The sequence below is a fragment of the Haemorhous mexicanus genome, chromosome 4, assembly GCF_027477595.1.
Source record: "Haemorhous mexicanus isolate bHaeMex1 chromosome 4, bHaeMex1.pri, whole genome shotgun sequence".
NCBI classification, from domain to species: Eukaryota; Metazoa; Chordata; class Aves; order Passeriformes; family Fringillidae; genus Haemorhous; species Haemorhous mexicanus.
This window is the reverse complement of record NC_082344.1, coordinates 40,894,437-40,908,254: the sequence shown is the minus strand read 5'-3', so window position 1 is coordinate 40,908,254 and position 13,818 is coordinate 40,894,437. Positions and strand designations below refer to the sequence as shown.

General features: G+C 41.1%; 1 long non-coding RNA gene across 1 annotated transcript; it reads right to left on the bottom strand.

Annotated features, from left to right (window-relative positions):
• Positions 1–1,699: 1,699 nt before the first annotated feature.
• LOC132326427 (uncharacterized) lies at positions 1,700–11,945 on the bottom strand. Its single transcript, XR_009486235.1, has 2 exons — positions 9,665–11,945; positions 1,700–6,531 (listed from the first exon to the last, which is right to left on the bottom strand). It is a non-coding gene; the product is annotated as an uncharacterized LOC132326427 (long non-coding RNA).
• Positions 11,946–13,818: the final 1,873 nt, after the last annotated feature.

Sequence of the window (13,818 nt, the reverse complement as noted above, 5' to 3'; positions counted from 1 at the left end):
TGCTCAGCAGGGATGACAACTGCCCTGGTTTTTTTCCTTCTTTAAAATACTTATCTTAAAAAACATTAAGACTATCAATATTTATTGTCAAAAATAGAACTTTTTACTTATCCTAACATCTGAAGATATTGTGGTTTCTCAGCTGATACTTGGCTTATGGGTTTTCTCCATTGTTTTCTAGATCACACTTCCAGCTGATAGGCGGGATTTGAGTGCTGGACTCCACTGATCTGCATCAGATATCTCTGGGTGGACACAGCAGAGTCTCTGCAGCATAACTGTGTTCTCAAAATTCTCTCAGGGTCAGAGTCTTACTATTTGCCTCTGGTACCCTCAGATTCTTCCTAATAAAAATTGTCAGGAATATACTCTGGCACAAATTAGAACATTAGCACCCTCCCAAGACATGGATATTCGATTTTTCTCACCTCTACACAAGAAATAGCATTTTGTTTTGTTGGCTTGCATGCAAAAGCTGGGATTTTAAAGTTACTATTATTATTGTTATTTGAAAGGCTAAAGAAGAGAATTTTCAAAATATTTTAGGATGTCGAGGCATATATTTTCTTTAATTAATCCAGTTCATTCAGATTGGTGAAAGGTGTTTAAACCAAAGCAGGATATTTGATAGGCTTTGGAATCATGATCAAAACTGTGTCCCTCTTCAGTACCAGGTTAGAAGCAAGTTAGGGCAGCAAAATCTGCCTTTGCAGAAGGCACCAGAAGGCATTCACACCATGGCACTGAAAAAGCAGAAGGAGTAAGAGTAGAAGAGTAAGGCTGCACCCTGTGCCTTATATGTCTCTCTATAAGGTTGTCCATAAAGGAGAAGAAAAAAATAAAAATATGTTTTGAGCCTTCTTATGCTTGTTAATGTGGATTTTCACTGATACAAAAGTGGAATTTGTCTTTGGCAAAGGGAATAACACTTTGAAGGCTGAAGAAGAGTGATAACTAGCTCTTCTCTGTAGAGTTTGCCTTAAGAATAATTGCCCAAGACCAAGCTCTCTTGCAGGATTGATTTTTGCAGTGCTAGTCTGTGGTATAGCTATACCCCATCTGTATCCCAGGCCAGTCCATGGAACACAGAAAATTTGGTTCTAAATAAGGGCATTATTCAATTATCAGCAAGTTACCAGTGTGACATTAATGCCAGTGCTGTAAACCTGACATTCTAGAAGAAGAAATTTTATTCCTATTCAGGTTTAAAGGTGCTTTCTGGGATTTGTTTTCTGACTGGTTCCTGAGTCTGTGGTACACAACTTTTACTCATGAAGAGCAAGGTATCATTCATGGAGTACCTGAACCATTGGCCCAGTAATAAGTTTGCTTTGAAAATACTATGTTTGTAACAATTACAAAGATTTCATTCTGCAACATTTTAGTGGGGCTCTAGCTGCAGTTTTGGTAAACTGATTATTGCTACTGTTCTGCTCATTGTGCTGGGCCTGTGTAGCAGTGAAATGATGCACAGACGACATTTCCAACTTTTCTCTCTATACTTTATGTTAAAATCAGATAATTGTGGACAATGTCAACATTAAGATGTGTTAACTACCCCCCCAAAAAAGTATTGACTAAAATGCCTTGTACTATGATAGTCCAACTTAAAAGTAGAGGATTTAACAACGGAACACCAATCTACCAAGGCAGTTCTTATCTGTTCTGTTGCTTACATTGACACTTATTTCCTTCCCTGTTGCCTTAAGAAAAAAACCTCTTCTCTTCTCCAAAAGCACAATGTGTGCTCCCCAAACTCTCACTGCAATGGAGAAGTAGCAGCCAGAAAAACACCATAGACCTGATTTGTGGTTAGTACCTCATCAGTGGGAATGACGAATGGAACCAGGAAGTCCTGTATGAATTAGATGGCCTGAGTGATCTCTCCAGTGTTCTGGAGAGATGTTGTGTTCATAAATATGCAACTCAGTTGCCACAGTGGAGAGATCCAATGTTAGCATATGGCCCTTAATTTATTTGCACTGAGGCCTGGGGCTGTGTAAGAAAAGAAGCCAGCAGTGTTCAGGTTCTTCACTCAGATCTCCAACAGCACTTTCTGCTTGATCACTCTTAGTGGTAGCACAGTAGCCCAGTTTCTTGAGAGCAGAAGGCTCAGGGTGCTCCAGTTCTGCAGGGTCTGAGCTCCTGTACACTGACACCTTGGATAAGGCAGCTGAGTGGTTCCACAACTGCTTCACAGGTAACACCAAGCTGCTGTCTCAGAGGGCAAGGAATAAAAAGGGAAATCTGGCTGATATTTCAATCTCATCAGACATTGATAGCATTGATCCTTGATTTAAAAATGCATCTATGCTTCTTCATAACAAGACAACAGAAATTTCATTACCTGAAATATTCCATAATTGTACATACCCAGAGCACATGGAAATTTTGTGACAGTAGAGAATGACAGAACTGACTCATCATGAATAAATAATTCTGCATCCACCCTTCAAAGTTCCTATAGTTTCTAAAGCTTCCAACGTGCAAAAGTTTCACCATTTTCTAGAGCTTTAGGACAAACTTGCCTTCTACTTAATTTTAAATTTCTGTCTTTTAGGCCATTTACCAGAGAAAAATATTTGAAACTTGTGTGGCTGATAATAGTCATTGGCTCAGGTTTTTTGGCCATTGTTACTGACTTCTAGGACTGACGGCTGAAATCTGGTTTGAGTGCAGGAAAGAGAAGAGGAGACAAAACACAGCAAAAAGCCTGGCAGGCATAAATTTTGCTTCCCTGAATGTCTGTGCTTGCAATCAACAGCCTAAAAAGTTCTGCTATGATCATCAAGAGATGATGTCTATCAATCAGTCTTTAAACACTGCCCATTAGGTTCTCTTGCTGAGGATGTAACTGAATCTACAATTCCCTGAAGGCTGTTTTCAGTCCATTTTACAGCCAAAGGAGAAATAAGGGAAGTTCTTTTGCTTGCCAATGCATTAAATGGTGTGGATCAAAGAGATTAGTATCATGGCCTAAAAGGTTATTTTTTAGAGCTATAGTTGAATCTATACTGCTACTTTTTTTCCCCCCCATAGAATAGTTTAAGACATAAATCAAGTCACATGGTATTGATGGTAGAATATATTTGCAGATGTCACCCCTTAGTATAAAGACTCGATTTCTACGTGTTCTATTTTCTGGTACTGCAGGATTTTATACATTCATGCGAAATGCATTATATTATTCTCTGAGTTTAGATTTTTTCCAGATGACAGGTGTTACTTTTATGATGCCCTGAATGGAATGACAGAGTGAACTGCCCTGATTTATACTCCATTACAACCAGTGATACTGCTGTCACGACCGCTGCTCTTTCTCATTACACAGCGTCATACACTCCCTGGCCTAGCAATGAAATCAGTTGCAGCATTCCCAAATGCCAACAACGGGAGTTGATTCCCATCGTGTCTCTTGCTCATTCACCCTGGGAACTTTTCCTTTTCAGACCTCTGTCCGTAGCTCCTCTTACGGATGGTTTCCATTCCATTGCCTTATCTGGGGTACACACGGTATCTCATTCTTCATTTTAGATGTACTGTTTGGAGACAAGCACCAAAACAATAAATCATGGGGCTAGGTTATTTTTAGGCCACATTTTCGAATCAGCATTGAGACTTTTTCTGAAGAACCTGCACAAGGAACTTATTGTGTGCATACACAAATAAATGACACAATTCAATGGTTTAATACTATCTGCCAAGTTAAACTACTGCAGAGCAGCTGTGTACATTTAAAATGATCCCTGGCACTTCTGAAGAGTTCATAAATCAGCAGCAACATACTTTCTTCCAATTAAGAGGGTTAAAGGAAAAAATCAGAAATTAATGTGTCTAGGACATAAATGACATCTCTATACACTTGTGAATCTGAAGAAAAAAAAGAAGAAAGCACTTCTCTTTACATTACTAGGATTATAATAATTTTAAAATGCCCATTTTTGTAAGTGGTTCAGTTGCTGTCAGAAGCATTGTTTTAAGGAGGCTTGCTTGAAGCAAGCCCTTGACATTAACCCAAATCTATTGAAGAAATGAGTGACAGTCATCAGCCAAGCCACAGAAGTACTACACCAATGCCTCAAACTGAGGCTCCTTCCAATAAGAGTAACATGAGAAATACACTCTGTATGGGCAGTCACAAGTCATCTTTTAGAACTCTCTCTGAAAGCAATTACTGAAATACTACTTATTGCTCTAAAGAATCACATTGTCTAGTCCACTATCTAAACTTTCCTGACAATCTGCTGGCATCATTTGAATGTCCAAAGTTGAAGGGCCTCGAGGGGAAGCCATACGAGGAGCAGCTGAGGTCACTTGGTCTGTTCAGTCTGGAGATGAGGAGGCTGAGGGGAGAGAGATCTCATTGCAGTTACAGTGTCCTTGTGGGGAGAAGAGGAGGGGCAGGCACTGAACTCTCCTCTCTGGTGACAGAACCTGAGGGAATGGCCTGAAGTTGTGTCAGGGGAGGTTTCGGATGGATATCAGGAAAAGTTTCCTCACCCAGAGGGTGGTTGGGCACTGGAAGAGGCCCCCGGAAGAGGTCACAGCACCAACCTGACAGAGTTCAAGACGTGTTTGGGCAATGTTCTTGGGCACATGGTGTGACTGCTGGGGCTGTTTTGTGCAGGGCCAGGAGATGGATTCCATGACCCTTGCGAATCCCTTCCCACTCAGGATACTCTGTGGTTCTGTGGTCAACAGCAAGCACCGCACAACTGTGCCATTGTTTCTTGTGCTGTGCTGTAGCAAACACTGTGGAAATGCAAAGGCATCACTGAGTCTTTACCACCTATGGCAGTATCTTCTATTTGCACTTCTTGCAACTTCTTGCCTTCTCACCATGTTCCTGTGTCCTTTCACAGCAGTTTATTGGTCTCTTGCTCTAGCTGGATCTTCTTCCCAACCATATTTGACATAGTTTGTTTGTCTCTGTGACTACATACATTAAAAATCTATGTTTACATCTAGTTTGGACCTCACTAAAGGAGGCAGAAGGAAGAATTAGCGCATTAATAAAAATATTTTAAAATTAAAAAAACCCTCCCCTTCCTCCCTTTTTTCACTGAATGGTGTCAGCAACAAGCCTCCCACTGCTCCAGTGCTGCAGGACACACTGCTCTTGCACAGATGCAATTTGAAGAACACACAGGTTGGAAGGGTCCTCAGGCATTTACCTAGAACATCCTCCTGCTCAAAGAAGGTTTTTAGAGCAGGTAGTCAACACCTTGTCCAACCAGGTTTTCAATATCTCCAAGGACAGGGATTGTGCAGCCTGCTCCAGGGTCTGACAACTCTTTATACTGAGTTGGGATTTCCTGTTTTCCAGTTTGTGTCTGTTCCCTGTTGTCCTTCTGCTCTGCACACCCAAGAGGAGGACTCAAACTTCTTTATACTTTCCTGTTAGGAAGTGATTCCCAGCAGTGGGCATCACAGAAATGAATTTCATTATTACAGTTCATTTACTCAAAATCTAGTATTTCCATTTAAATACTCCCTAGGATCATAATTAGTTCTCTCCACGCTCCAGAGAAAAGATATTCCTTTCACTCTGTGCTCTGGCAGAAGGGAGAGATGATATATGCCTAATTGCCAGTGTGTCTGGAGCAGGCTTGAATCTGCTTCCTGTTAACTAAACCATTATTGCACATTTGAAACACAGAATCCATGTTAAAGTGTGTCCTCTTGTTTTAAGCTTATAGCAATGCAGGCCATTTTTGTGGTAAACCAAGTGTGGAATGGATAAGATTTGGAGGACTGGGAGACAAGTCTGGGTCAATGCTGCTGCATATTGCCATAATGAGTCATAACATCATTTAGCTGTAACTCTTCAACTAGTGCATTAAAATTTCAGCATAGTACGATGTTAATTTAATAAGAAATAAAAGACTGGCTTTAATACAGATTTGCTAAAGGTTTTGCAAAAATGCTGTATCATTTGATTCTCACATGGCATTATTTCCTGTGCCAGCTGTCTCTGGCGACAATGATATGTTTGACAATTCAGACAAGGAGACTTTAGGCCTGGAAAACTCTAGGAACTGAACAAGTAGACATTTCCAGCCAACAGCATAACCCTCTGGAAAGCTGACAGCCATTCAGGTCTGCTATAGTACACTTCGCAGGTTCTTCACAGCTCACATTCATTTGACAACAAAGAATTCCCATTCTTCAGGTGAAAGTTAATTTATGTCCATAATATGTGGATGTTATGTGGATACACTTCAGGGGGTGAGTCAGGTGAATCACACCCACCAGCTGGGAACATGCCAACACATCAACGTGTCCCTCAGGGCTTCTGTGGAGACGATGCTGCACATTAATAGAAATGGTTTTCATGACTAAGGCTCTCCCATTGTTTTACTCTTTTCCAGCCTCAGCAGGACCAGTCAGAGGATTTGCCTCTTCCATGGTTATGGGGACAGACCAGTCGTTGTGTACTCTACAAGTGGATCTTAAAATGATTGCTGTCATCTTCGCGTGGTTTCCCCTTCACCCTGGATCTAGTCGACAGAAGTTTCCAGAGGGGGCATCCTGTGACCAGCAAACCAAAGTTAATGGAAAGCTAATGGAGTTTGTAAACTTCCTCAGTGACAGAGAAGTGGACAGACTGAGCCTATCACTAGCACAAAAGTAGTGGAGAGGGCTGAGATAAGAAATGGAATTAGACACCTCAGTCCCCATTGCTAGATCCCTTTCTCAGCTGCAGCTTGCCCAGAAAGCAACACACTGGTACCCTGGTATCCCTACAACTTATCAGGCCAGATCTGGACAGCAGTGAACCGCTTTAGATAGAGAGCAGATAGGCATGGTTAGGCCAGGCTTCTACTTAGCTGAGCCTAGCCCCTCCTGAATTCTAGCCAAAATGTCACTGAAATGTGAGGCCAGGTCAGGAAACAGCATGGAAAGCAGGGTTCAGGTGATACATTGCTATTTATATACAAAACTGTGGTTCTGCGATCTTTGCTCAGCTGAGCCCTGTAACATCAAGTTCAACTGCCTTCCTGCTTTTAAAAAAATTTTTACAATTCCCTGGCAGCTACATCTGCCAGGATTGCAGGAGGGCTCAGCTCCCTTGTTAGCCAGAGAGAGAAACCAGTGCCCAGAGAAGATGCTGCAGGAGGCCCACAAAAACACAACCTACCCTGTGGCCAGGCTTCCACTCCTCACAAGCAACAGTGCAAACTGCCAGATGGTGCTTTGTGGTGCCTTCACAAATACCCACTAGAAGAGTGCTTTTTAGTGTCTTGGGCAGAAAAGGGACTCCTTACCCTCATTGCTGGAGATGTCCCTTGAAGCACATGTGGATGCCATGCAGAGGGGAGCCTCTCCTGTGGCACTGCAGGAGGGACAATGTTTAAGATCCCTGGTGCTCTCTGTCTGGGTAGTTCTGCATAATTCTGATTGCAGGGGCTTCTCTCCTAGGGCAACCCAGCTTTCTCTGCGCACTGCCTGGGAAGATGGAGAGCATGGCAATTGTTCCAGAGAGCAGGCACCTAAAACTCCACAGCTAGGTCCTCTTCTGGCTCTAATACTTAGGAATCAAACTCTCCCTTGGGAACAAAAACAAACCCTTAAAACCCTAAAGTTTAATGTGATAAAATGTTTCATACTTTCCACTAACTAAATGAGTAGGAAATGGAAGAATTTACATTCTGGAAAGTTAAGGAATTGTTCTTAGTAAATGCAAGTAATGCTGCAGAGTTTAAATTTCTGAGGAAGTCTGTGTTTATCTTGGGGAAGATAGTAGAGCCGATCTGTTTTCTAGATTTTCACGGTCCTGCTGAAGTAATATTTTGCAAATGTTGTTTGCAGTTTCTGTCTTATGAAGCCATATTATGTATATATGTATGTATACATGTATCTCCTTAAGTAGACATTCTATAAGGAGTCCAAATAGCATGTGAAAAGCTAAAAATGCTTTTGCAGAATATACATCTTACTTTGCCAGGAGGTATCTGACAAAGATAAGAGATTTATGTTATTATTTTTATGTTTTGGGTTTTTTTACTTTATTGTCACAGCCAGAAGGTTTAAAAGACAAAATTTTGGTTAAAGGACAAAGTATGCAGACTTCCATATAAAGAGTAGTATGATAAACTCAAAATTCTTTGAAACTATCATAATTATGCCAAATTTAAAAAAAGGACACACTTCAGAGCTGTAGAGCAGCACATGGCTAGATGGAAAGAAAATTCCACCAAGTATTTTATCAGCTGGCTGCCATTCTCTGTATGTGAGCCAATAAAAATGGAGAATTTTATTGAGAAGCAATAATTTCCTCTATATCAACTCTTGCAAGCTCTATTACATCAAACCCCAAATCTGCTCACAGAAACAAAACACCCTTTTAAATGTTTTCCCAAGATATGATGCAGCCATTCCATCTATCATTTGGACCCCACTGTTTTAACCAAACATGCTCACATTGAGGAGGCAGAGGGCTGAGCTGCAGATAGCTATGCAAAAGGACTGCAAGCTTTGTAAGGCTTTACATAATTTGTTTGTCTGTTTGTTTTTAATTTTGAGGTTCGACATAGCGAGCTATCTTGGTTATGTTGTAACACAGCTCTAAAACGTAATGGCAGGAAGAGCACAATTTTATTGAACAGCTCTTGTTACACAGGGAAGGGATGTGAAGAGCTTTTCAACACAGGAAGCCATAGTCACTCCCTTGACCAGAGGCAACACTTCAAACCAAATTAAATACAAGTTAGCTGAGTGGAAGAGCACCTGCATATTCCCAGAACCATTAAGCTCTTGGTCTCTGGGACCTGACCATGTGAACCAAAATGAAAGTTAAATAATTTCTGATGACCTTGGAAGGCTTTAGAGCTGGCCAGCAACCATTTATGCCTTTTCTGCAAAGCTTTGCTGATGTGCTGAATTTGAATAATCTCCCATTTTGCAGTTGGCTGACATGGATGAGGGGGTGCCTCTTTGACTCATTCAAATCCATTCTTCATTTATACATACTTTTTGTCCATACAAAACTGCACTAACTGCAGGCACTCAAAGGCCTCTGAAAGCCTAACTCAGGAGTTTGGTGGAGGACAAAGCCTGTGCTGACTGAAGCTGACTGAACCCACAGAAACCATGAAATGACCCAAGTCAGTGCCATGCAAATGTTGACTCATCTCACCTGGAAAACCTCATTCAGCTCTTGTTCTAACTGCTTACCACCAAACTGCCCATCAGGAAACAGCCCCAAACCCTGACTGGGTCCTGGAACTACAGGAGTAGTTCAGTAGCTGCTCAACAGCCAAGATGCTGGGAAGTCACACAGTATCCTAATAGGAGTGTGCTTAGGAAACACTGCTCTTAGGCTCAAGAATTTACACTTGTTTTGATTAACCAAAAAGTAAACCCTCAGTCAGCATACTTTCTTTAAAGCCCATAAAGGGAAGGACACAAGGATTTTTACAGTATTTGTGGCCACATATCTATCTCCATCAGGAAAAAAACCCCTCAAACCTGGGAAAATATGCAGCAGGAAAATATGTCCTTCTTTGCTTTTTGATCAAAAGCTTTTAATGCAGCAGAATCAGGCACCAATAAGTGAACACTGATCATACCAGGAGAAAGAAAACAGCTGTGGACACCAATATGAACAGCCCTGCTGTATCACCTCATTTAATGATCCACTGCTTTTGCACTTGATATTTACCTCTTTGGAGCTGAGTCCCATCCCCCAGGGATACATCTTCCTTTCTTCTTTCATGCAGACGCAATATACATGATAAGGTTCATTAGTCAAAGCAAAGTTTTCTCCAATTTGTCTGCAGCTGGAATTCCTGTATAAAATAACATGAAATAAACCATGCAGTGGTCCCCAAATTAAGATTCCAGCAGTATATAAGCAGAGTACTCAGTTTTCTCAAGGGTACCTAGCCTGACACCGGGGACAGGAGGATGGAGCGCTATCACTGAATCCCTGATCTGCCTTTACAAAGGTCCCCAGTGGTTTTAAGAGGTGCTGGCTCTGTTTTAGCTTGACTTTGAGCCTCTGTTTCGTGGTGAAATAGGTCTCCATGAGCACTGGCAGCCATAGTGTTGTCTCTGCACTGATCATTGTAGGTAACTGCAGAGCCACTGTCAGGAGAGGGCAAACAGTGAGAGTGAGAGGAGCTGCCATCCTTTTCTGCCTGAGAAGAGGGAGACAAAGAGGAGGAGATGCTCCAGACCCTGGGCTTGGGTGTTGCTTTCTCTTCCCTTCACTAGATTGAGCCAGATTTAGACACACAGTGTTCTGTAGGAAAAAAGTTATAAAACAAAAAAACTTAAAAATGAAAGGAGTTTCTGCAGAAAAATGTTGAAATTAAATAGTCTGGCTCTTCAAATGTTTCCTTCATTTCTTGACTGAAAACATTGCTAGGAATTTAACCTAAAGCCTCAGATAGTTTCAGTCAATTCAAACCTGCATTTCAGAGAATAGAGATACCTAACATATGTCAGTGCAAGGCTGCTGACCATTTTTCCCAACAGAATACTGGAGCTCTCATATGTCACTGAGAGCTTAGAGTATAACAAATTTCTTTTTGTTTTTAGCAATTTCCTTTAGTGCTCAGTGAATTACCCTGTCGCACATTCAACAACTTGTTTTCATATTGCTACAAGGAATTGTGCCGTATGAAATTAATGTAGTAAAGTGTATTCTCAGCTTTTATTAATCTCTCTTGACTGAGGAAATATCAATTCTTAGTAGGAAGATGGGGGAGGGAATGTAAACACAAAGGTTTCACTTTTCTCTCTTGTATCTAAAAAAAAATTTAAAATTAAAGTATTTAGTTTCATGAATGACAGATCAATTCAGATGACTGGCCAGATTCTGCTGAGTGCCAGTTGCAATCACAAAGATTTCAGGCTTATTATGCTTTGAAGTTAACAGAGCTGGCACAGGCAGTACTATAAAAAGAAGCAAATAACCTGAAAGAAATGTAAAGGCTACAAGTACTGTTTAATGAAGTGACTTTGGAGACGCCTATGTGAGCAAAGTAATTAAAACCCAGGCAGTAGGGAGAGCAGGAAGAAAACTGAGAAGCAGTAATTAATTTAAAACATTATGATGCTTCTCGCTGCAAATTCTGTAATTTTCACAACACTGCAGAAACTCGAAGTAGTGCCTTGTCCCTTCAGGATACTGATCTCTGCAGGATATAGACACCTACCCAATAAAGTATACATAATAGATGAATAAAAGAAACAATTGTTTCTACTTCAGCCTGGTGGTGTGAGGGTGAACTTTGATGGCATCCTAGTAAAACACATAACATTTATTGCTGTGATAAACTGCTCTTGAGGGAGTGATTTCCCTGCCCTCCCAGCTGGAGCTGTCGTACTGCAATGACAGAGTGGGTAAGGAAGGGACGGAACAATAGAGAAGTCAAGGAGTTGGAGCCTGACCTTAACAGAGTGGGTGGTATTTGCTGCAGTCCAGAAAAGCAAATAACTCACTCAAAGGTGATAGATTTTACTGGGGAGTGGAAATAACAAAGCTGAGAAATAAAGTGGAGCAAACACGGTATGAAAGCATATTAAAGTAATTGAAGGAGGGGATTTACTTCTCAATAGATTCAGTTATTCAGGAGAGAGAGAGAGGAAAAAGCAAAAGAGGGGTGAGAGAACAGAGGAAAGAGGAACAGAAAAAGAAAAAAAAGAAGAGAAGAATGAAAAAGGGGGGGGAAAGGAAAAAAGAAAAAAAAAACAAGGCTCACAACTGCAAGGTGTTCTTGATTAAATGCATCACTCAGTGACATGTCCAAAACACACCAACCCACTTCATGGAACACCTCGCCTGACAGCAAGGGTGTAATTGAGTAGTTGGTACCGGAAAATTTGTTTCTGTTTTCCCTTTTTGGGACTAGAGGCTGCAGGGACCTACGGCCTACCATAGGAGCAACATCCTTCATGGTCTCTATCTCATGCAGGAGCAAACTCAGGATTCAAAAACAGGGGGAATTTTTTTTAAACCTTTTATTTTTTTTGAACATGAGTGCATGCAGAGCAACTACCTGTCTGTTCTATTCATTCTTTCCCATTGCCCTCTTTTCCTGAGCACGAGAAAGGGCAGAGTTTCTACTCACTGATCTAAAAATTTAAGAGTTGCTGTGGTACTAGTGACTTCAATCCAGTTGCATTTGCTGTGGACAGACAAAACATGATATGGGGTACAATATGTACGTTGTGAACTTGAAAAGGTGTCAGTTTTACAAAGTTGAAATAAATCAGTGACTTGACTGACTGAAGAGTGGTATTGATCAAGGATATTCTATTTGCTTAGCAAAATATCACAGATTGATAGGAAAAAGTAATCTGACTGAAAGGAGACATGGAAGTTCCAATAAATTATAGACATGCAAAGAGAATCAAAGAAAAAAAAAGCATCATTGTAGTGAAGTTACAGATTTATGTCTCTCATAACTGATTTAAAAAGGAAGGTAGAAAAATTGATAAAGCATCCATTGTCTATTCTGCAGGGGCTTTTTTCCTAAAGTGTGTGTAATAAAAGATTCTTTTACACAGTTTGAGGTACTTTTATGGCTCCTGTTCATATTGCATTAAAGTGCTTCAAAAAAGAAAGTATTTAATTTTACAGTGTACTTTTGAGAAGCAGATGTCTCTTTTGCCTCCATGTTAGAGAGGGGAAAACTCAGAGAAATATTCTGAGTCAGTGTAAGATGGGATACATACACTGATAAAGCACGATTCTGGAAATTTCTGGGTGAGAATGGGATTTGCTGGTCACCCTTTCTCCAAAAATAAAAGCAACTGCCTGTTTGAATCCATTATTATTATTATTATTATTAATTATTATTGCTACTACCACTACTGCTACTATTATACAAAGGTGTTGCTGGAGACTACAGATATCCAAATGTCTTTAGACCAGCAGACAGGGAAAAGCTGATGCATAAGATGTTGATAGGGCATGACAGCTTATACACAAAGACACCTTCAATTCCTAGGGGATAAGGACCATGAAGCAGCTGCTGGCCCCTGCAGAGGCTGTGTAGATTCCAGTGCTTTGTGAGATGAATCAAACCTAAAGAAGGACTTAAGAGAATTAGAAGTAGTGTCACACATTGGGACTGGCAAATTGTCATCATCTTCAGACTGTTCTTTACTCAGGGTGATGAAAACCAGGGCCTGTGCTGATGGTCACTGAAGGGGTCATCTGGTTAGATGCTTCTCAGCACATTGAAAAGCTTTAACTTTCTTGTGTTCTAGACAGAATGGTAGGGCAGGAGAATGACTCTTTAAGTCACATAATTAATTATAAGGATATGGCCATATACCTCTGCTGTATAACAGTGCCACGATTATAATTTTTTCTCAAAACAGTGTTTCAAAAGGCTCAGTGGCATCAGCAGCTTTCTCAACTCACATTCTGCTCCATGGTCTCCTGTTCCTCCCCAGGTTCTGAGGCATGCAGGGAGTACTCAGACACCAGGATGCTCTGGAACAGGCTCCCAAAACCACACTATGCCACTGTTTGCATTCTCAGGGGTGTTCTCCCCTTCCCCAGCAGCAGACCTAGCCCAAATAGCCTATCTTTAAAGGAGGGAGGGTTAATGTTAGTTGGGACAGGAGGACAGAACTTTTGGGGAAGCCCAGTGAAAGCCAAGGCAAACACACCTGAGATGAGCTGCTCCCCAGGGGCCCATGGCAAAACTGCTTCTCACACCAATGTCTCCATCCTCCTTTTCCCTTACTTGTCAGCTTTGAGAATCCCATTTCTCAGAATATTATCCTGCCTTTTTATTGCAATTACCCTGCAGGTCAGCAGCAGGCTCCTTGTCCTCCACTCAAAAGCACAGCATG